The 23314-nt window shown below is 34.2% G+C and overlaps 1 long non-coding RNA gene and 1 pseudogene across 3 annotated transcripts in view; both read right to left on the bottom strand.

The window, feature by feature from the left end:
* Window positions 1-1017: 1017 nt before the first annotated feature.
* Window positions 1018-5810, bottom strand: LOC125618429 (annotated as a pseudogene).
* Window positions 5811-5816: 6 nt separating this feature from the next.
* The window catches only part of LOC107140406, an 86360-nt gene continuing 68862 nt past the window's right edge, over window positions 5817-23314 (bottom strand). The window contains exons 2-3 of one of the 3 annotated variants that reach the window (XR_007349690.1): window positions 9708-9847; window positions 5817-6353 (exon numbers count right to left, since the gene is read on the bottom strand). This is a non-coding gene — a long non-coding RNA (uncharacterized LOC107140406). Of the gene's footprint in view, window positions 6354-8829; window positions 9848-23314 lie in introns of those variants that run through there. The other 2 variants (XR_007349688.1, XR_007349689.1) reach the window with 2 other exon arrangements.

Here is a 23314-nt window from a genome sequence, read left to right on the forward strand (position 1 = left end):
AAAAAAAAAAAAAAAAAAAAAAAAAAAAAAAGATTGTGCACAACAAGCCATGAAAATGAGAGAAGGCATGAAGTTCAACTTGTCTAGCTCTTGTAGTAAAGTAATGGGAGGATGGAGAATTTATCTTTTATCCTAAGGAAATTGGGTAGTTATTGAAAGATTTTATGCCAGAAGGTGAAATGACTAGATTCGTGTTTTTCAGTTTTGTTTTGTTTTTCTAAATATAATTACTCTAGTTGGAAGATGGCAATTGGATAGGAGCAAAGAACTAGCAGTAGACGTCCAAGTTGGGAGATAATAAAATCATTTCACCAGAGTCAGTGGTGGGCAGGATGAGGGTAGTAACAGAAATAATGTAGAACAGATTGGTTTGACAAATGTTTGGAAAATAGAAGCAGCTGAACATAGAACCTTGGTGGGTATTTTGGATGTGGGGCTAAGGGAAGGGGATGAGAAGGGAAAGCAGGATGCAATAAATACTCTCAGGTCTAGAGTCTAAATAGGATTTAGTGAAAACATGAACTGAGCAAAGGAACACTAAAAGTAAAATCATCTCAGAGGAAAGATGTGTTTAGATCCCGACTCATTAAGTTTGCAATGCCTGAAAGGCATCTTGCCAAAAATATTTCAGAGGAAATTTAACACCCAGTCCACAAGAGCCTTCAGAATGGAGGTAAGGACTTGGGAGTCTTCAACATATAGATTGGAAGTTGAACCAAAACAGTAGATGATATTGCTCAATGAAAGAGTGTAGAGTGAAAGGAACATAAGGTCCCGAAAGAGATTAAGAAGCATCAGTAGTTAATTAAAGAGGAATAGAGGACTACAAAGGAGGTTGAATAGGACAAGAAAGGGAAAGACAAGGAAAGTCAGAGAGTTGCCTTCAGAAAGATGAGCATGTGTCAAACAGGTTTTCTCATACCCTGCTGATGGGAAAACACATTAGTTTAATTTATATGACAGGCACTTTATTGGTAGCTGTCAAAATTAAGAGCCCACATATCTTTCAACCTGTAATTTAACTTCTCAGTTTTATTTTCTATATAGGTATACATTGACAAAGTGATATATGGACATCAATATCTTTTGCATTAATATTTATAATAAGACTGAAAATAACCTAAAACTTATAGAATAAGAATCTAGCTAGCTAAATTAGTGTACAATCAAAGAAAGGAATATATTGCAACTATTTGAAACTGTCCTTTTGTATGGTCTCAGTTGAATCAAGCAAGCAACCACATTTCATGTAGAGTAGGTTATCACATAATAAATAATATTATATTATCTATATACATAAATACCTATAAACATAATTTCATATGTATAATACATAGGAAAGTGAGAAAATGGGAGAGAGAATAGACAGAACTCTATGAAAGGAAAGTGAGAGATATGAAGAAAAGCTGTTGGATAACATGGAATCAAGGGTGGCTTGGTTGATTAATAAACATCTACAAGTGTTGCCTTGAGAAAGGTAGCATAGAGGAAATGTTGCAGATATAGCAAAACATGCATATGTTAATGCAGAAAGGGATGTGATCTAGGGTACAGAGAGGGGATTACCCAGTAGAAGAGGAAGAACATCTTTCCCAAATGTAATGATGGAAGAAAAAAAAAAATGGGTGTGCAAGCAATCAGGTTATAGATTTAGTGAAGAGATGTTTAGCAATGAGAAGAAATCACTTTTTTTCCATTTATTTTTATTAGCACATATTTTATAAACATGTTTGAATTTTTCCAATGACTTAATAATACTGAACATTTTCAACATATTTATTAGCCATCTATCTGTATTTCATCTTTTGAGAAGTGTCTATTTAAATCATTTGCCCATTTTTTAATTGATTTATTTTTGTTGTTGTTAAGTGTTCCTTAGTTCTTTAATATTCTGGATATTAATCCTCTGTCAGATGAACAGCTGGAAAATACTTTATCTCATTGTGTGGGTTGTCCCCTTCATTATGTTGGTTGTTTCCTTTGCTGTGCAGGAGTGTTTCAGTTTGATGCATTCCCCATTTGTCAATATTTTGCTTTTGCTTCCTACACAGAGTTCTATCCAGAAAATCATTGTCTCTATCAATATCTCAAAGTGTTTCCCCAGTGTTTACCTCTAGTAGCTTCAGAGTTTCGGGTCTTACATTAAGATCTTTGAAACATTTTGCATTGATTTTTGTATAGGATGAGAGGGAGGGGTCAAGTTTCAATCTTCTGCATGTGGATTTCCAGTTTTCCCAGCACCATTTGATGAAGAAATTGTTCTTTTCCCATTGCATGTTTCTGGCATCATTGTCAAGAATAAATTTGTTCTAAATATGTGGGTTCATTTCTGAGTTCTCTAATATGTTCCACTGTTTCTATGTGTCTGTTTACAAAATTACTTTGTTTAATTCCATATTCTTTCTAGGGAAAACATCAGATACTCTGAAGGGGTAAAAATATAAATGGGAAAAATAGGAAATATAACTGATTAAGGAAATCTAGAATTGCTGGATGATGTCCACAAGCCAGTTGAGGTTTTCCTATAATATTTCTTCTCCCTTTATTTATGACTTACCTAAATCCTATTGCTTCTAGTTCAAAAAGGTTGACCAAAAACACCCACAATTTTTCTCCCAATTCTCCACTGAAAAAAAAGAGTAATTTAAAAAAAAAAAATGTTTTCTGCAGTGCTAAGAATGAGAATGGAGACCATAAACAAACTTAAGATGTTAATTAATTCCTTATTGAGGAACAATAGAATGAACTAATTTAAAAAGCCATAGGGCTGAATAAATAAGAGTCTGAAATAGAAATGGTAGGGAGTGTAGGAAGTGCTAGGAAAATCACATTTGCTGACTAGGAGAATACAAACAGAATTGGGACATTAAACGAAGGAACTAATTGCAAGATTTTTTTTATCAATAACTGGGACACAAAGGAATAAGAAAGATTATGGTGGTAGAAAGAGCAGAGTTACAAATAATAACGTGCATTGTTTAAAGATTTCTCATTAACACCGCCACAAGAAAATTGGAGAAATGCTTTCAAAGTCCTCATGGCAGAAATTCTGAATTTAAATTTCTGTATCCCATGAAAGTATCAAGTATGTAAGAAAAATAAAGTTATTTTTTAGAGGAAAAGTAATTTCAATTCGGCACTGATCAGTTAACCTAAATCCAAGTAAAATGTCATCAGGAAGAATTTCTTTAGTATAGACACTAGTTAAAAAATTTAATTTTGGTGGTACAGCAAAGTTATCATTTATCAATAAGAAAATGAAAGACAACTGGAAACACCAGGAAAAACAAAAATCTGTCTAAGGACTCATGCCACAATTCAAGTAGAGCAAGAAACACCATCAAAATTTGGTAGACAAATAAGTTCTAAAGTTATATTTTAAATTACAAAAGTTATTACTAATAGAAGTACTAAAATATAGTATTAACAAAAACTGAAGAAGCAAGGAAGGGGAGATGAAAATAATTTAAAATAAATTAAAATTCTTAATGTTTCACAGCAAAATGAAGTCAGCTTTCTTTTCCTTGTAATAGTGCAGTGAAAATAGAACACATTTTTGGAATAAAATGGGTTAGGGTTTAAATACTGAATGTTTTACTTATAAACTATGTGTCTATGGGCAATTTACTTAAGCTGTCTGAACCTTAGAGAAGTAAATTGCAGAGTCAAGGTTAAAGAGCCCAGCATAGTGTTTTACATATGAAAAAACATTACTAATTTAAAAACAAATTCTGTTGTGTATATTTGAGGCATACAGCATGATGCTATGGAATACATACAGAGAGTAAAATGTATAGTATAGTGAAGTAAGTTAACATCATCTCATACAGTCACCCCTTTTTTGATAGCAAATGCAACCAAACCTACCAATTTAGCAAAAATCCCAAATACAATCCAGTTTTGTTAACTTTAGTCCTCATGCTGTACACTAGATTTGCTCATCCTAGGTATCTGCTACTTTGTGTCTTTGGCAACATACCCCCATTTTCTCCCCTCCCCCACTGGACTCCACTACTTTAATCCTGCATAGTTGATTTTATTCTTGATGCTTGCTATTATTTATAGAATCATTTTGAAACAACTCAGCACTTGGTAAATTTGATTGCAACTTATTAAGCAGGATTGTAAGTTCATTATGAAAATTGCAGAATGGGAAGGTCTGCTATTTCACATTAACATTTAATGTCATTAATTGCCTGAATAAAAAGGAAAATGACTTCTAAAGAGTGATTTAGTGTCTCCAAGGATGAAGAGGGGGATGGCAATTCCCAGTCCATAACACCCTGGTCCCTGGAGGGTCACCAAAGTAGTAATTAGTTATCACAGATGAAAAATTTCAAAACTATTTTACCAGAAGCTAAATAATATGTCAAATTTCTTTGCTTTTGCTTGAAATAATATTAATTCATTTGTGGGAACATGGGTTAGTTTTGGCTTTTTTTTTCTCATTCTAATTGGCTGTTAGTTTTATGTGCCTTGATTAATTAAAATTGGATATTATATTTACTACTTATTAAATGAAGTTCCTTTGGCTAGGAACAGTTCTTTGATCAGATGGAGCCCACATAAGAAAAATAATTGAACTGGCCTTTTAGATTATTTCTTCTCTACATCTCTGGCTATCACAAAGAGGCATTCCTCTGGACATCCTTGATCCCTTGTTCCGTCTTTATATCTTGTGGGTGGCCAGAGCTGTGAGCTTTGAAAGGGGGAACTAGATGTACACAGTTTGGTCTCTTCTGTTCCTGTCTTGGCAAGTGGATACCCACAGCCAGCTGTGCACTCTTAATGCCCTGAGTGCTACAAAGAGACACTCTGGACACTTAGTGCTACCTGCTGTGGAAGGTGAACTCACTTTGCATATTCAGAAACTTGAGAAAGTCACTGTAGCAATACCTCAAACCTTTTTCTTTTATTCTCAGCTTATCAGTCAAAACTTAACATTGTATCCACCTAAATTTGCTGCAGTCTCTCCCCAACCTCACCCTGTCTATTTTTTTTTTTTTTGAGAGCAGGTACTGTTTTATTAACTGACCAGATTACAAAAATACCATGGTAGATACCTTTGTTCATCCTTCTAATAAGCCTGTTGATCTGGTCTTCTCTGTTGCCAGCATCTCCACCTTCTACAAAATGGGTGGACTTTTTCTTCATTCCACCTCTTGGAGAAGATAATTTGAAGGGCCACAGGGAGTTATTTGCTTCTTTGAAGCATTTTCCAACAGTGTAGATCTCATGAATCAGATCTTCCACGCAGATGATGCCATATTTACCAAGAGATGGAGCAATCAAAGCGTTATCTGTCAAGGCATTTCGTTTCTTATTGATTTTGCCATATCCACGCTTGTAGATTAGTTCATTCACTGATTTCAGGTTTGGGTACCCCCATGCAATGTAAGGTTCCAGGATCCTCAGCAAGTTAATTGAAGCCTTGTTGAGCTTAACAAAGGTGCCATTGAAGATCTGGTGAAGGCGAATAAGTTGTAACACCTTACGAACCTTTGGGCTCACACAATTGATACCTCTGATCCTGATAACAAATGCTAATTTGGGTTCTGCAGGTACATAGAAGTTGCCAGCTTTTCTTGCCATTCTAGTCATCTGAATCTCTGTTCTGTACATTTGCCTATATTCCTTGTGGTAATGCTTGGCTTTTTCATAGATTAGCTTCCCCCTTGCCTTTCAAAGCATCTTTTGGGCAAACTTCTTCCTCAGGCGCTTTACCTCAGCTCCGCATTATTCCTTCACTTTTCCTTAAGAGTTTCTGGCACATCAGGAATCTTCTTTTTCTTCTCTTCGACACCCTCCATGGTTCCAGCCTGAAAAAGAGGCCACCCTGTCTATTTTCTTACTCATTCTATCACTCTGTCATTTTTCTTTTAACTAAGGGGGGAAAAGATTCTGATTTCTTAAGTCTTCTAAAATCTGGAAATAGTACTAGTTGGGAACAACTACACTCAAGACTTAGACATCATGGAAGCGGCTCATAAAACAATTACACACCAACTAAAAGAGATAAACAGGAAAGTGAAAATTTAAATTTAACATATAAATCTCTGGCTACCCTGTAAGACAACACTTATAACACATAATTAACACAATTTGGTATCTGTAATAAAATTCTATTGAGAGATAAATTGACATGTTTGATTGTCTTGGCAACCTGTCTTAGTTTCCAAAAAGTGATGGAGTCAGCAACAAGGCCCCAGATGTCCATCTTCACCTCCTTGCCCTGAATTGTGGAACTTCAGTACTTATGGGAATCAATCCATATGTTTCTCATTATTATGAATTTAATAACAGATCTGTAGCTGCTGTTTTCTATGATTCTTGCAACGTCTTTCCATTTTGACCTGTGGAATAAATATTTGGATGAGACAAAACAAAATTATGTAGAAAAAAAATATATGATCAGGTTCAGTCTATAACAACTTTGGAAGATCAAAATACATACTAAAATTTAACATTAATTTACTGATCTTAATACTAACAAAAATGTAATTTTTTTCTTCATTAGTTACGTGTTTATAAAATATAACATCTCTTAGATATTTTCTTAAAGTCTACATTATTCTAATAGCTTCTTAATTTAAAATGTTTTTGATAATTATTAGAAAAAAAGAATTGTTCTGTTTAGAGTAGGTCAAGTAGAGTTTAATTCTGTTAACAAAAGCATTTTTTTTTTAAGTTTGAGATATTAGCCAAACTGGTACCGAAACATTTTTGAACTAATTATATATTATTAGAGCTCAAAGAAGAAAGGAAGGGGGGAATGGAGAAAAGAAGGAAGGAAGGGGGGGAGGGAAGGAGGAAGGGAGGGAGGGAAGGAGGAAGAGAAAGAGGGAGGGAGAGAGGAAGAAGGGGAGGAAGGAAAGGAGGAAGAGAGAGATTTAAAGACGATCCAGAGTTAGCTATAGGCTCTGTTATTCACATTCTCTACTGAAGGCACCATCAATTTTAATTTTATTTTTAGGTTTTTAAAGTTATAATATGAAGTTAGAGCTATGTATCCTAACTATTTTTTAATGTGAAAGAATCAATTCAACATCAAAACTGGTATGGTAGCAATGCTATTTAGAGTCAACTTCATAGAGGTTTTTAATTTTTGTCAAGAACATAAATGATTAATCAGTGAACTATGGGTCAGTGCCTATATACAACTGAGAACTCATCTTCTCATAATAGTTATAAAATTATTAAGAATTGGCTGTCATTAAGTTGTTACTTAACCTGCAACCCAGATGAGAAGATTTCCTATTTTAAGGAAAATTGTTACATTATATTAGAGGGAAATATCAAATGACTTCATTATAAGAGGATAATCTTATTGATTTGATAACTTTGAGCCATCATTGTCTTTAACCAATTGTGGAGCATGCAGATTAGCTGCAGGAGTCAAACACATTTGCATCCTCATTTTGGTTCATTGTTCCAAGTCCTCAGGTTTGCAGCTCCTTGACCTTTTGTGCTTAAAGTGAACAAGGTGGCCACTAGACGTTCACTGTGAGTCTAAGTCCTACTATCAGCAAGCAATCTAGTTATTTCTGACCTCTAGTAACTCAAAATTCAGAGTTAGGGCCACTTAGGCCTTCTTTGTTTATGTAAAATTCTACCCATAAAAATCATTAATTTTCCCTAGGCTCTATATTTGAGTCTCAAAAAAAAACTTTTAAACATAATGTTGTGTAATTAACACCATGTCACATAAACAACTTAACTCAAATATACATTCCACTACATTCATGCTTAGATGTAGTGATTCTTCTATTAACTAAAGATTCTGAGATTGAATATATCTTACATGGCTTCCAGTTAACATTAAAACTTCCTCTGTAGTATGCTGGGAGCCATTAGCCAAGTAGGTATGACAATTTCCTTGCCAGCGTACCCCATGTTGCTTAGTGGAAGTACTCGTGGAAATAGGACATTTTGCAGTGACATTGCATGTATGTGACCTTGCTCAAGGACCAAGGCGGATCTGGGTTTAGGGTGTTCCCGGTTTAGGATGATCCGAGTTTAGGGCGTTCCCGGTTTAGGACTATCCGGGTTTAGGGTGGTTCCAGGTTTAAGTTTATTTCTGCTGGGAATAGGGCGTATCCTGTTGCCTGAGTTCCCCTTGAGTTCTCACGGGATTCAGACAGTATTTTTTGGGAGATAGAAGCCCAGTGGATGTGGATTTGGGCAGAGAACGTGGATTTCCCCAGAACGTGATTGTAGACGGCTGGTGTGAGTTCGGGAATAAAGAGTTGCTGTTTGAATCTACAAGCTGTGTGGTGGCTCGTGATTTTGTGCCCAGCCAGACTGCGGCATTTGTGCCCAGCCAGACTGCGGCAGTAGAAGCCGACAATTCTAGCAGGCACTTTGGTCACACATCAATAAACTGTGCTTCTTTTTTACCCTATGCTTACTCAAATTGTTTTAAAAATATGCATTTGCTAATATTTTTAGAATGAAAAATATTAAAATTCCTTTAAGATAATGTCTATAACAATATTTTAAAACTCCTTGTCAATTATTGAACTACAGTACTAGGTAATTTAAAGGTATTAAAATGATAAAAACCAGAATTATGTACTTATTCATAAAAGTTTGCAAATCTTCAAGTAACTTAAAAGTGTATATTACTTAGAATAGTATTAGAATGAATGAAACAAAATAGTTTAATTGGGAGAAAAGATTCAATTTTGCCCATTTTTCTAAAGTTAGACCTATAAAATATTTAATTATATTCTGTTTTGAAGAAAAATGAATTTTGACTAAATATTACAATATATTACAGGGCAATGTCAAAGGATTAAATAGAAAATCCTTTCATATAAAAGCATTTAATTATAGATTTAAAATTTTATTTTTTGAAATCAGCTTTTTCAATCTGTCTAGATTTATATTGTATCATGTACTAAATAGCCAAGTATTTATTAGTAATGAAGTATAAACTTTTCACCTCCCACCACCATGAAATTAACAAACATAGTAAGCTTATACAAACATATTGTGACATGCTAGTTTAATTGTAAATCAGAAATCATCTGAAATTTGTTCAAATTGAAGGAAGAAATTCTGTTGATTTAGAACCCCAGAAAGGTAAACCAATTAGTATTTGAGCTTATAATGTACTTCCATCTAAAAATATTTATAATGTTAAAAATATAAAAAATAAAGTCAACCCAATTATTTACTTAAAGTGGAAAGTATGTCACCTGCATTCTAGAAAAAAAAAAAGTCCCTTACAAAAAACAGAAACTGGATGTTCACACATATGAATCTATTGCACTGAATAAGAGAAAGTGTGAAAGAAAATTCAAATGAAAAGAAAAAAATAGAATTCAAAAAAATAACTTATAAATCACTGGTTTTAACCAGTTTTTCACAATGGTGGTATTGGCACTAAGTAGATACAAGGTGTGTGTCTGTAACAGATATACAACTTATTTAGCACTACAAATATTTGCTTAATGTAAAAGAAAAACAATCATCTAGTTCCACAGTGTGCCAAGTATCCTGAAAGGCAGACACAGAATTAACTCCTGGTTTGTACAAAACACTACACAACATGCAAACTGTTATGCATCTCACAATGATCCAACTTCACATAGGAAAGAATATAAATAAGCCTTAAAATAACAGAAATTTGTTTGAAAATAATACATTTGCAACATAAAATTCTGAAGTTCAATCGGATAAATAAAACAGTGGTTACATCATACATATATGGAGATCTTTCTATGATTTTCTGATCCTCTTCCTGAAAGGAACGCAAAATCATTGTCAGTGGCTCATGTCCTATACTTCTTTCCCAAAACTTTAATGCATTCAACTTGTCACATCATCATCTTCTTGGTTATGTCTGCAATGGGAAAGAGAGAAAATATGAAGAAATCCAGAAAGTAGATGCCACATTTCTTATTGTCTATTATTATCCCTCCTTATTCCTCTGACCTGTGACAGGTTACCTTTACCATCTTCCCCTTGCCAATTCCCATATTTAATATGATGTTAAAAAGCATGAATTTATTAGAAGAAATTCATATAAAAAGCTAATTTGTAAACACATGAGTTAATATTTTGGATTACCAAAATCCATTACTTCCATATGAAAATTTTTCTGTTTCTCTACTTTTCATATTTTTACTGTCATATTGTTATATTATCAGAGCAAAAATATTAAACTAGAATATTTTCAACATTAATGAAAGAAAATGCAAACTATTCCAAGGAAACAATAGAAAGTTGGATATTATTAATTATAGTTTGGATTAAATTCATTTACAAGAATGTTATCTCTTGTTGCAAGTTTTTTCCTACAGTTATTTTTTATTATTTGCTATTATTTGCATATAACCTTATTCTATGAAAGGAATTGAGGCAACATACAAAGTTGTGTATTTGAAACAGATTAAAAGAAAACAGGAGGGCAGGGAACAGAGTATGAAAATCAAAGGGTCCCAATCATATATGTGATATAAACATTTTATGCCTAATTACAAAGTGAAATTATTTATGTCATAGAAATAAGCAGGGTTTTAAAATTCAGCTTGAGAAAGAGCAAAATCTTCCTGAAATTTACATATTCTGAAAGAAATACAAAATCATTGTCAATGGCTCACGTCCTATACTTCTTCCCCAAAACAGTCATACATCTGAAAAAATATGTATATACGAAGCCAAATCTACTTTTTACCCTGAAGCCAAATCTGGTTTTTAGATTATGGTGGCTAGGAGATAGGAAGAAATGAGGCTCTCGTCCTCTAAGAGATTCCCCTAATAAGAGGGGTACAAAGAGGACGTTGCATGCTGTGTACAGGGAATGCCTGTGTGTGTGTGTGTGTGTGTGTGTGTTTCAGGATTAACATTATAAGCTTTTTCTAGCAACAGTAGGAAGACTTGAAGCCTACATTTCCCAAACTGGGTCCAGAGCCCTCAAGCAGTTTCTATACACACATCTCCTAAGCCCCCCGCCTCCCTGCTTTCCCCTTTTCATTAAAATCCAAGGTCTCATGGAGTTAGCTCCCCTGACTCCATAGGTCTTAAACTAAACTCAATCTCAACCTAATTTCTCCTACCTTGGCTGAGTAATATTCCCTCAGATGTAAGCAAGGTGAATATAACTTCCTCCTACTTCAATCCTTTGTCTTACCTCCAGGGCAGTGGTTCTCAAATTCTGTGAGATCCTGAGGTTTCAAGATCTGTTTACAAACTTAAATATGACTTCAAGACCCCAAAGACCTTTCATTAATGTGAATTACAGCAGTCAGTATTTACCATATAAGAAATTAATACTGAAAGTGTTTTAAATATTTATTTAGAAACAGCAGTAATAAACCCTCAATAATAAATGTTAATATAAGTAGCATTTTTTTTTATATACGAAGGATTGAACTCAGGGGCACTCAACCACTGAGACACATTCCCAGCCCTATTTTGTATTTTTTTAAATATTTATTTATTTTTTAGTTGTAGTTGGACACAATACCTTTATTCCATTCATTTATTTTTATGTGGTGCTGAGGTTCGAACCCAGGGCCCCCACGCATGTTAGGCGAGCGCTCTACCGCTAAGCCACAATCCTAGCCGCCCCCCCCTATTTTGTATTTTATAGAGAGACAGGATCCAATGAGTTGCTTAGCGCCTCCCAGTTGCTGAGCCTGGCTTTTGAACTCGAGATCCTCCTGCCTCAGCTTCCTGAGCCGCTGGGATTAGAGGCCTATAACACTAGTAGCATTTTTTTTTTTTTTAGAATAACTACATTTTCTAAAACCAAATTAAGTGAAAAAGTGGAACTGTTTTACATTTTTGTAACTCTCTTTAATGTTGGGCTTATCCATCCATTGTGAAATGTAGTTTGGGTGGAAATATACTAAAACCTGTCCTATAGATGTATAGCTAGAAAATTCAAGCAGTCGCTCAGCTAATTGTAACTTTTCTTTGATAACAAAGTGAAACTTGGTAAAGAATAGATCTTGAGGTTGTTTGTAATATGAATCCTGAACATAACAATGAGTTTTTTATTTATTATTTAGTTCATTTATTTTACCCACACATGATTTGGTACATTATGGAACTATCAGTTTACTGTGTTCTGCATCTCTTCCAAATGCTACTATATTTTATGATGTAATATTTTAAAACTTAATTCATTAATATCACCATGTATCTCTTCAGAAAAGTGTAGAAGTATTTTAGGAAGCTGTTAATATCATGGGGTAGATACAAGTTTTTCAGAATTCCAATTTTCAATTGAAAAGCTTCAACTTTATCACAGGCAACAAATGACTTCAATTGTTTTCCTTGAAGTGACAGGCTCATTGTTTATTTTCAAGAAAATGTCTGCCAAATTTCCATGTATGTGTAACATATGCTTTTAGTCTGTCAAGCATACTTCAAGATAAAAAGGTGCTGCATGCCCAAAGCAGCTAGTCAGTCCACAATTCAAAAACCACACATTTTGTTTTTCTGGGCACTGTCTTAACCCCACTAAACAGCATAAGTAAATCATGTGTACAAACCATTCCATCACACAGAATATTAAAAATATAGAGACCCAAGAGTTGCTGTTTGGTAAAATTAATACCTCATCCAGGTTATTGTTTTTTTAATATTTTGGTTTTTAGTTGTAGTTAGATACAATACTTTTATTTTTTATTTTCACGTGGTGCTGAGGAATTGAACCCAGTACCCCGCACATGCCAAGCGAGCGACAACCCCAGTCCCCAGGTTATTCTTTAACAGAAAAAAAATTATTTTTATTTTCCTTATTGAGAATGCATACAGAGAAGAGTGAAGATAACTATTACACTCTGGTTCTTGATTCAAGAACCTGTAGTCTTTGCCTACCTTTACTCTATATCATCAGTGCAAACATGCACAGTGGAAAAAAGCAAGTAGCATCTTAGTATTACCATGCAAATAGCTTGGCCTTCTGGATCTCAGAGATTCTAGAGGTCCATGGACCAGGATTTGAGAATCATTGGTCAAAGATTTTCACATCTCAACTTTTCTTAGGATGAAGAAATGGAAAAGAGGGACTTTTCTGAGAAAGAGAAACAGGTAAGGAAGGATCCAAAAGAAACCTTGGGATTCCAGTCCTGAGGCAGGAGAGATGAGGAATTTTTAGCTGTGCTATGGTTTGGATACTCTCCTCAAAAGGCCCCTATTTGAAATGTGTGGTCCTCAGCCTATAGGACTATTGGGAACCTAATGTAATAAGGAGTTAGGCAGTAGGATTCTTTGTCTTACAAATTCAAGCAGTGAAATTCCAGGCACAAAGGTCAGAGCAAAGTAACAGAATTTATTAGCATAACAGAAATAAAGCAGAGCTCCCGGTTGTCTAGGGGTTAAGGCATATCTTATGGCCCAGCACAGGTGTTTGGTGGGGTGAGGGATGCCAGCATGGACCAAATGAGCTCTTCAAGCTGTGTGGTTAATAAACCAATCAGAGGTGCATAATTTCAATCCCTTATTTACATAATTAAGAGGAAAGGTCCAACCTTTTGACTCCTCTGTTAAGAGGAAGCACTTCAGATAGGGGTGTACTTTGTGGTTGGCCACTGCAGGGTAGAGGCAAGGGTAACTAAGGAGGAGCTGCTATGGTTGAAGCTATGAGGAACAGAAATAGATGTCAAATAAGATGGAGTCACGTGGTTGAATCTTTCAGAGAGCAGAAAGTCACAGGATATTCTTCAGACCTGATGTCTCCTTTCAAGTTGTTATGATGTCTCCCTCCCCTCCTTTCCTTCTCCAGGGCCCTAATCCTGGCTGCCTATGGGAGACCTATCTTCCTGCCTCAATAAAACCCTTAACAGGTGGTATATAATAGGAAAACATGAGGTTATCTGGGGCATGCCTTCAAGTGGACCGTGGAACTCTTCCTCTTCTTTTACTCATTGTATTTTAGTTGCCATAAGATAAGTAGCTCATTCCATCACACACTCTCATCATGATGTGCTACCCACCACAGGTCCAAAAGTAATGGAGCCTATCAAACATGAACTGAAACATCCAAACTTGTGAGCCAAAATAAATTTTCCTCTTTTTGAGTTGATTACTTCAGGTATTTTGTTATAGTAATAGAAAGCTGCCTAACAGAAGTGGATTAGAAATTGGTTCTAATACCCTTAACATTTAACTTACATTACACTATGGTGAAGACACTGAGACTGAAGGAAGAGGGGGAGAAAGCATGGAGCCTGACAGAGTCACCTCCTTTCTTACACAAAATCAGGAATATCTTAGTGTGGGCATTAATATGTTGATAATTTCCCTATCTTGGTAATATCTTGGCCACACTTTAATATGTGATCCTCCAAAGAATATTCTCTCACCTGAAGGTTGATGAAGTTTTCTGTAAAATAGAAATAGTCAATATTTTATATTTTGTGGATGTTACAGTTTCTTTTAGAACTACTCAAGTCTGTCATTGTAACACACAAATGTCCCCCCCAAAAAAATGAAGTATGAATGATGATATTTGGATTTCTTGAAATATTCATTTGTCACAAAATAGTCTTCTATTATAATCAGAGATTTTTAAAAATACTTTAAGTACTCTTAAATTTATAGGCTGTACAAAAATGGAATGGGTTGGATTTCTGCCATGGATAATAACTAGCAGACTCAGAGGAGAGAATAACTTAGATAAATAAGATCTTTTAATACTTCTCCATTTATTTCTTTCAGGTTGGCCTATGCAGATTCAGTTAGCCTAGTACCTTCTGTTTCAAATTTTATAACACTATTGATAAAGGTCAAAAGGTTTGTGACAAAAGAGAGGTCATGAAAAAATACAACTAGCATAGAGCATCTAATATCGAATGATAACAAGACAGGTGAAATCATTTTAAATTCTGCCAGTTCTCATTTAGTTTTTCCTCAAAATAGTATTTGTACCAAACAAGAAAGACAACAAAACAAACTCCCCTCTGCATTTTAACTTGGGCAAAATTTTGAAAAAAGAAAGAAAAGGAGACATTTGAGTTTCTCTAAACAATTCAATTCTGAAGGATCTAACTTATAAAACAATGCTGTTATTAAACCTCAGATTAATTAACAGGATTTGCTTTACCCCAGGAGTTTCTGCCCCCCAGCTCATACCTCTTCAGAGTTTAGCTTCGTTTTAAATTTTGTTTTCTCTATAAAAAACCCCTTGTTTAAATCATCTTTCATAACTGGATCCTGGACATTCACTTACAGTAATATTTATTTGACAGTTATATGCTAATTTATAGCATCTTTTCTTAGTTTTTTTCCTCTTGAATGGATGGATAACTGTGAATTCCTTGAGAATCACAATCCCCTTCTAGTTTCTTGGGCTTTCTAGGTCCCTTAACATAATGCTTCATTCATAGTAAGGGCAACTCCAGAAGTACCCGGTTAAAAGCAAACACAAGTGAAAGAATACATTTTTTTTGGCCTATTATTCTTCATGACGTCTCTATTCAATTTCTCCACTCTCCTAGAAGGAAAATTTCATCAGCAGCATTCATCTTGATTTAGATTTTTAAAATACACTAAAGAATTTTTTTCTGACTTGGAATTTAAGAACTAGTTAACTTTTCTACATGCCCATTGATAACCCTTGACTGAAAGTATGGACTCTCCATTGTTCTATTGAAATTAACATGGTGATCTACGAATCAAATCCAGGAAAATCTTTTGACAATGTTTCCCTGTAAAAATTCCAATTCTGTCTCCCTCCCTCCCTCCGTTTCTCCCCCCTCTCTCCACACACACACACACACACACACACACACACACACACACGTATAGAATTAATGTTTTAAACTTCTCTATTTTCTGATATGATCTTCCTCATTATTTAATGGAAAAAATGGCTCATGAGCTTACCACTCAAAGAATAAAACCAGAGAGGTTACATAACATTACTAAAATCAAACAGATAAACAGATAATTATGGTAGAACCCCAATTTTCTTTCAGATTCTTAACAAATGCTGCTATTTTGATTGCTTAGTTATGACTGCTTTTCATTTTGTTTTGCAAATTCTACTACTTAAACTACACTGAGCTATTATAATGAGGTGTACTGATATTTTCAATCATTCTGAGCTGGATTCTTATCATGGTAAAATGGATATAGAGTTGGAATAAGCAAATGGACAATATCCATCCCAATTTTATCTTACTTATTTTATTTTCTTTTGGATATTAACAAAATAAAGTTCATTTCATTGCTGGGTTTTGATAATTGGTCATGTGATGGGGAACTGGAGTTTAAAAACTGGAGTTGGAAGATTTTGCTTTTTAGGCATATTATTTCACAGAGTCATGCCATTCATTTACACCTCCTTCCAATGAAGTCAATTCTTTAGTTAGAAGAATTTTATTAGCCAAATTAAAAAAAAAATCTCCTCATTCCATGTCTAAATTGGCTAGATACATATTTATTTATGATCCTTGTTCAATCTGAGCTGGAAGAGACATGAGATATACACTAAATTTTTAAGTGTGTAATGCAGTATAAATTGCAGAGGTAATATTGTACAGCAGATCTCTCAAAAATATTCATCTTGCATAACTGAGATCTTATGCCCAATGATTAGCAACCCCTCATCTCTGCCTGGCCCCAGTCACTAGCAAGCACCACTCCACTTTCTGATTATAGAGAGAAGGAAACTTTCATCAGCAGCATTCATCTTGATTTAGATTTTTTAAACACACTTAAGAATTTTTTTCTGAATTGGAATTTTGTCAGAATTTCTGACTTGATGTGTTTGACCACATCAGATACTTCATGTAAATGGACTCATATAGCATTAGTCCTGGGACTGGGTTATTTCACTTGTCCTCAAGATTCATACATGTTGTCACATATTTTAGTATTCTTGCCTTTGTTAAGACTAATATTCTGACCATTTATGCAGCACATTTTCTTTCTTTATTTATTCATCTTTCAGTGGACATTAGATGTTTTCCAGGTCTTGGTTGTTGTGCATAGTGCTGCAGTGACCCCTGGAATACTAATATCACTTAAGATCCTGATTTTCATTTCTTTTTATTTATACCCAAAGATGGGAATTCTGAATCATGGGGTAGCTCTGTTTTTAATGTTTTGAAAAATCTCCATACTGCTTTTCACAGTGACTACCACACCATTTAGCATTCCCATCAACAATGTACAAGAGGTTTAAATGTCTCTAGATCCTTACCAACATGTTAGTCTTTTGTTTTTTGATAATAGTCATTCTAACAGTGTGAAATAATTTCTCATTTTGCCTTTAATTTTCATTTTCCTGATTATTACTGATGTTAATCATCTTTTCTATAGCTATGGGCTATTTGTATGTCTTCTTTGGAGTAATATCTATTCAGATTCTTAACTCATTTTTTAAAAATCAATTTTTTTAATTTTGTTATATTTTCATGCCAGTGAGATATGATAATTCTTTATATATTTTGGAAATTAACTCCTTACTTGATAAATGGTTTGCAAATATTTTCTTCCAGGATATCAGTTGCTTTTCTACTTTGTGTATTATTTCCTTTGCTGTGCTAATTTTTTGTTGTTGTTGTTGTTTAATATAGTCCCACTTAACCTATTTTGCTTTTCTTATCTGTGTGTCCGGGGTCACATCTATAAAATTATTATGAGATTAATATCACAAAACTCTTTCACACTTTCTTCCAGATGTTTGAGGTTTCAAGTTTTAGTTTTAGGTTTTCAATTTATTTAAGACAGCAGTACAATTTCATCCTTTTGTACATAGTTACCCAGTTTTTCCAGTGTCACTTATTGAAGAGGCTATCCCTTATCCATTGACCATTGTTAGAACCCTTATCAAAACACAGTCGAGGAGAGTATAAAAATGTGGATTGATGATTTCTAAGCTTTATATTCTAGTCCACTGTTTGGTCTATTTTAGTCATGCTGTTTAATTATCATACCTAGTAATATATGTTGAAGTCAGAAAATGTGGTGCTTCCAAGTTTGTTTTTCTTGTCTGAGATTGTTTTCTTCATTTAGGGTCCTTAGAGGATCTACAGGAATTTTAGTGTTCTTTTCTATTTTTTGTAAAAAAAATGTCATTGGGTGTGCATTAAATCTATAGATCACTTTGGATAGTATGAGCATTTTAACAGTATTGCCTTCCATTCCATGAACAAAGGATGTCTTTCCATTTGTTTACCTTTCTTTAATTTTCTTTCATCAATGCTTCTGTAGTTTTTAATGTAAAATTCTTTCACCTATTCAAGTTTATTCCTAAGTAGTTTATTGTTTTTGGTGCTATTGTCAATGGGATTGTTTTTCTGATTTCCCCATTTGTTGTTTTCTTTATATAAGATTATGTCATCTCCCCAGGGAGAAGTTGAGATTTGAGAGTTTTATTTGTTTGTTTGTTTTGTTGTTTTTTTTTTGTTGTTGTCAGTATATACAAACACAATGGATTTTGTACTGCAAAAGTTTACTGCATTTACCTATTAATTCTAGCATTTTTTTTTTGGTGGCCCCATAGAGTTTTCTATATATGAGATTATGTCATCTGCAAACAGGGATAATTTTCTTCCTCCCTATCTGACTTGTATGTCTTTTATTTCTTTGACTTGCCTAATTGCTCCGGCTAGAACTTTCATTACCAGGTTGAATGGAGGTGCAGACATTCATTCATTGCTGTAGATCTTAAGAGGAAAGGATTTTAGTTTTTCATTATTGTGTCTGATCTTATCTGTGGGCTTTTAAAATTTAACCTTTATAATTTTGAGGTAATTTTATCTCTATTACTAGTTTGTTTAGAGTTTCATTTATGAAAGTATATCAAATTTTGTCAAATGCTTTTTCTGTATCTGTTGAGATAATCATGTGACTTCTATTCTTTATTTTGTATAAGAAGTGTGTCGTATTAATGGATGTTCTCCCTTGGCCATGTGTATGATCCTTACATATGCTATTGAATTTAGTTTATTAGGGCTTCTTAATAATTTTTAAATCTATGTTCATCAGGAATATTGGCCTGTCATTCTCCTTTCTTTGTGGGATCGTTGACTTTGGTATTAGAGTAAGGCTGGCCACATCAAATCATTTTGGAAGTTTTCGTCTCCAGTTTCTTGGAGAAGTTTGAGCAGGCTTGGATTTAATTCTTTTTTAAATCTTTGGCAGAGTTTATCAGTGAGACCACCTGGTCCTGAGCTTTTCTTTGATTAAATGTTTTTGATGACTGATTCAACTTCACTATTTACAGATCTGTTCAAGCTTTCTATTTCTTCATGATTCTATCCTAGCAGGCTGCGTTTCTAGGAATTTATCCCATTTGTTCTACATTATTCAGGTCTTTGGTGTATAATTGTCCATAGTATTCTCTTATGATCCTTTTTATTGCACCAGCATCAGTTGTCTCCTCTCATTCTGATTTTATTTGAGATTTCTCTCATTCTCTCCTTTGTTCTTTAGCTTAGCTAAAGATTTGTTAATTTTGCTTGCTTATCTTTTCAAGTCTCATTGATTGTTTCTGTTTTGTGTTGTTTTTTTTTTCCTATTCTCTGTTTTGTTATTTCTGGGGTAATCTTTATTCTTCTGCAACTGTAGCCTTAGTTTCTCTCTATTTCCTTGTAGTGTAAGATGATGTTATTTGCATCTTTTTCTTTTTTTAAATAGCAATTTTCAGGATCAATGTACTCCTTCATACTATGCTTGCTACATTAGTTGTAGTATGTTGCATTTTGTTTTTGTTTGTCTCAAAACATTTTCTCATTTTTCTTTTGATTTCTGTTTTGATCCTTTGGTTGTTCAAACGTCAAATTCCAAGTATTTTAAAGTTTCCAGTTTTCCTTCAACTACTGAAGTCTAGTTTCATTAGATTATGTTCAGAAGAGGTACCTGTTGTGATTTTGATCTTCCCAAATTAGTTGACTTATTTTGTTACCTAGTACATAATCTATCCTTCAGAGTGTTCCATTGTGTTCTTGAGAAGGATTTTTACTCTGCTACTATTGGGTGGAATCTTCTATTAATGGCTGTGAGATCCATTTGTCCTATAGTGTTGTTCAGGCCTACTTTGCAATTACCATTTTTGCTAATTATCATTTAACATAATTATTCTATTTATTATTGGAAATGGTATTTTAAACTTTTATAATATTATTGTATTGCTATCCACTTCTCCTATTAGTTCTGATAATATTGTTTCATATAACTACTCTGATATTGGGTACATACATATTTGTAGTTGGTATATTTTCCTGGTAAATCAATCTTTTCTTCATTACATAAAGTTCTTTGTATCTTTTAAGAGTTTTGATTTGAGCCTCTTTTGTCTGATGCACTATAGCCACCCAACTCTCCTGTAGCTGCCATTTGTGTAGAATATCTTTTTCTGTCTCTTCACTATCTAGAATCTCTGGTACTTTTATTTTTAATTCTAATTAGTTATACTCAACAGTAGAATGCATTTTGACACATCATACATAAATGAAATATAACTTATTTTTCTGGGTGTACATAATGTAGAGTTATACCAGTCATGTAATCATGCATGCACATAGGGTAATAAGGTCAGATTCATTCTACTATCCTTCCTATCTCGATGGCCCCTCCTTTCCCTTCACTCATCTCTACATAATCCTAATTACATCTATTCTTCCCTAGCCCTCCCCTTTATTGTGAATTATCATCTGCATGTCAGAGAAAACATTCAGCCTTTGGTTCTTTGGGATTGGCTTATTTTGCTTAGCATGATATTCTCCAGTTCTATCCATTTACCAGAAAATGCCATAAGTTCATTATTATTTAAGGCTGAGTAATATTCCATTGTGTATATATACCAAAACTTCTTTATACATTCATCTGTTGAATGGCACCTAGGTTGGTTCCATAGTTTAGCTATTGTGAATTGAGCTGCTCTAAACATTGATATGGCTGTATCACTCTGGTACTTTTAAATATTTTCTTTATCTTTGTTGAAATTCTCATTTTGTTCAAGAATTGTTCTACCATGATGTGGTGGTGCCTGGGGAGGCTGAGACAATAGGATAGAAAGTTCAAAAGTTCATGGCCAGCCTCAGCAATGGTGAGGTACTTAGCAATTGAATGGAACTGTGTCTCTAAATGAAATAAAAAATAGGGATGGAGATGTGGCTCAGTGGTTGAGTGTCCCTGAGTTCAATCCCCAGTAGAAGAAGAAGAAGAAGAAGAAGAAGAAGAAGAAGAAGAAGAAGAAGAATTGTTCTACTTACTTTTGTGTGTATATATATTTTTGACAGTTATTCTAAATTCTCTATCAAATAAATCATACAATTCTATTTCTTTTGAGTCGGGCTCAACCATTTTGAGTCAATACCCAACCATTCTGAAGTCCAACTCACTTTTTTTTTGTTCCTATTTGTCCCATGAAATTTAGGGTATATTGGATTCTACCTAGAGTATACAGGATTCTTCAGTAAAAGAGCATAGTAGTTTGTCAGAAAGCCCTCAGAAAACTTGGATCAATGGATATCCTGTCCAACTTTTTCTCTCCCCAGGGAAGTTGATATTTGAGAGTTTTATTTGTTTGTTTGTTTTGTTGTGTTTTTTGCCTCTTTGTTCTTTGCTGAGTCATGGAAACTAGTTGCATGCTAATTTAAGTAACTATCTATCTTCTCACTGACCTCCAGTGGATGATCCCATCAGTCCTGAATGCAGACTTAATAGAGTGTAGTCTTCTGACTAGTCCCAGGAAAAGTTGGATCATTGGACATGTGGTGAACCTCTTCCCCAGCTCCTAGAAGAAACTTGGAGATTGAACATTCACCATCTCTGTGTTGATCTAGGAGTTGGGATATGAGGCTATTGCACCTGCCAATTTATGCTACCATCTCTGGCTCTAGGCAACTAGACTGTGCCAGGTCACATAAGCACTTTGAAACGGTTGAAACAGAAGCCAGTCCTTATGGTAGCCCGCAGAAAATCTGACACGTGGTCTGTGGCTTTCCCTCTCTAAATAGAAGATGCAGACTCATGTTTATCTGCCAATTATATGGAACCATACTAAGGTTGGGTGGGCACTATGCCAGAAAGTGTTTCAAATTTCCTTACCAGCTTGGATGTATATAGTTTCATACACACCCAGAGTGTAGGGGACTTTCAACTACTTTTTGGATTTCTCAAAAAAGGAATTTTTCTATGCTATTGGCTGGTATGAATAAGGGGAAGGAAGGTCCAGGGTTTCTTATTCTTCCTGATATCCCATTATAATTTTAAATGCAGACATCTTTTGGATTATTAGTTGCACTTTCATTTTTTGTCTGAATATATACACACTTGTAATGGTTTGGATGTAATGTGTACCCCCAAAGCTCATGATTTGAGACAATGCAAGAAGGTTCAGAGAAGAAATTGGGCTACGAGAGATGTAAGCCAGTAAGTGAATCAATCAATTGATGGGATTAATTGAATGGTAACTGAAGGCAGGTGGGGTGTAGCTGGAGAAGATGGGACATTGGGCGTGTGGCTTTGTGGTATATATTTATATCTAGTGAGTGGAGTTTGTCTCTGCTTTCTGATCACAATGTGAGCTGCTTCCCTCTGCCCTACTCTTTCGCCATGATATTCAGTTTCACTTTGAGCCATTAGGAACTGACCCTGGCTGCCTATGGACTGAGACTTCTGAAACCATAAGCCTCCAAATAAACTTTTCCTCCTTTACAATTGTGCTGGTCAGGTCTTTTAGTCACAGTGGGGAAAAAAAGCTGACTAAAACAACACTAATTAAAATATTTAAAATATATAAGAATAACAAATACCATGCATTACAATATAATTTATAATAGGAAAAATATGGGATGATGAATACATACATCAGTAGGGAAATTTTTAAATTAATATAATGTTTTCATAAATTACTATGTTGTCATGAGATAGGATTATATTATCATAGAATAGGATTATATAGTGTGATATTGAAAATCCATATGCAGTGTGGTATAAATAGTTCAATTGCATTTAAGAAGATAAAAGGACAGTGCACATACAGATTTATACAAACATATTATTTTCAGTTTGCCTAAGAATGCATACAAATTCATTACCTATGATAATATTTTTTTGAAAATGATTATGAGGTGAGATTCCTTCATCTTTTCATTTAGTGACTGATATAAATAACTAACATACACATATTGTGAATTTTAGGTCTGAGTTTACAGCAGGGTTTGGCAATTAGCAGATGTTCAACAAGGGCCCACTGCTTTTACTTTGTCTTTCATATAATTAATACAAAACTCCTCTACATCTCTACATATTTTTAAAATAATGTTATTCATACATTTAAAAATGTATGAAATTTGATGCATAACAATCTTTATTGTTACTCTATTTTTAATGTGTATAT

The sequence above is a fragment of the Marmota marmota genome, unplaced genomic scaffold, assembly GCF_001458135.2.
Source record: "Marmota marmota marmota unplaced genomic scaffold, marMar, whole genome shotgun sequence".
Lineage (NCBI taxonomy): Eukaryota > Metazoa > Chordata > Mammalia > Rodentia > Sciuridae > Marmota > Marmota marmota.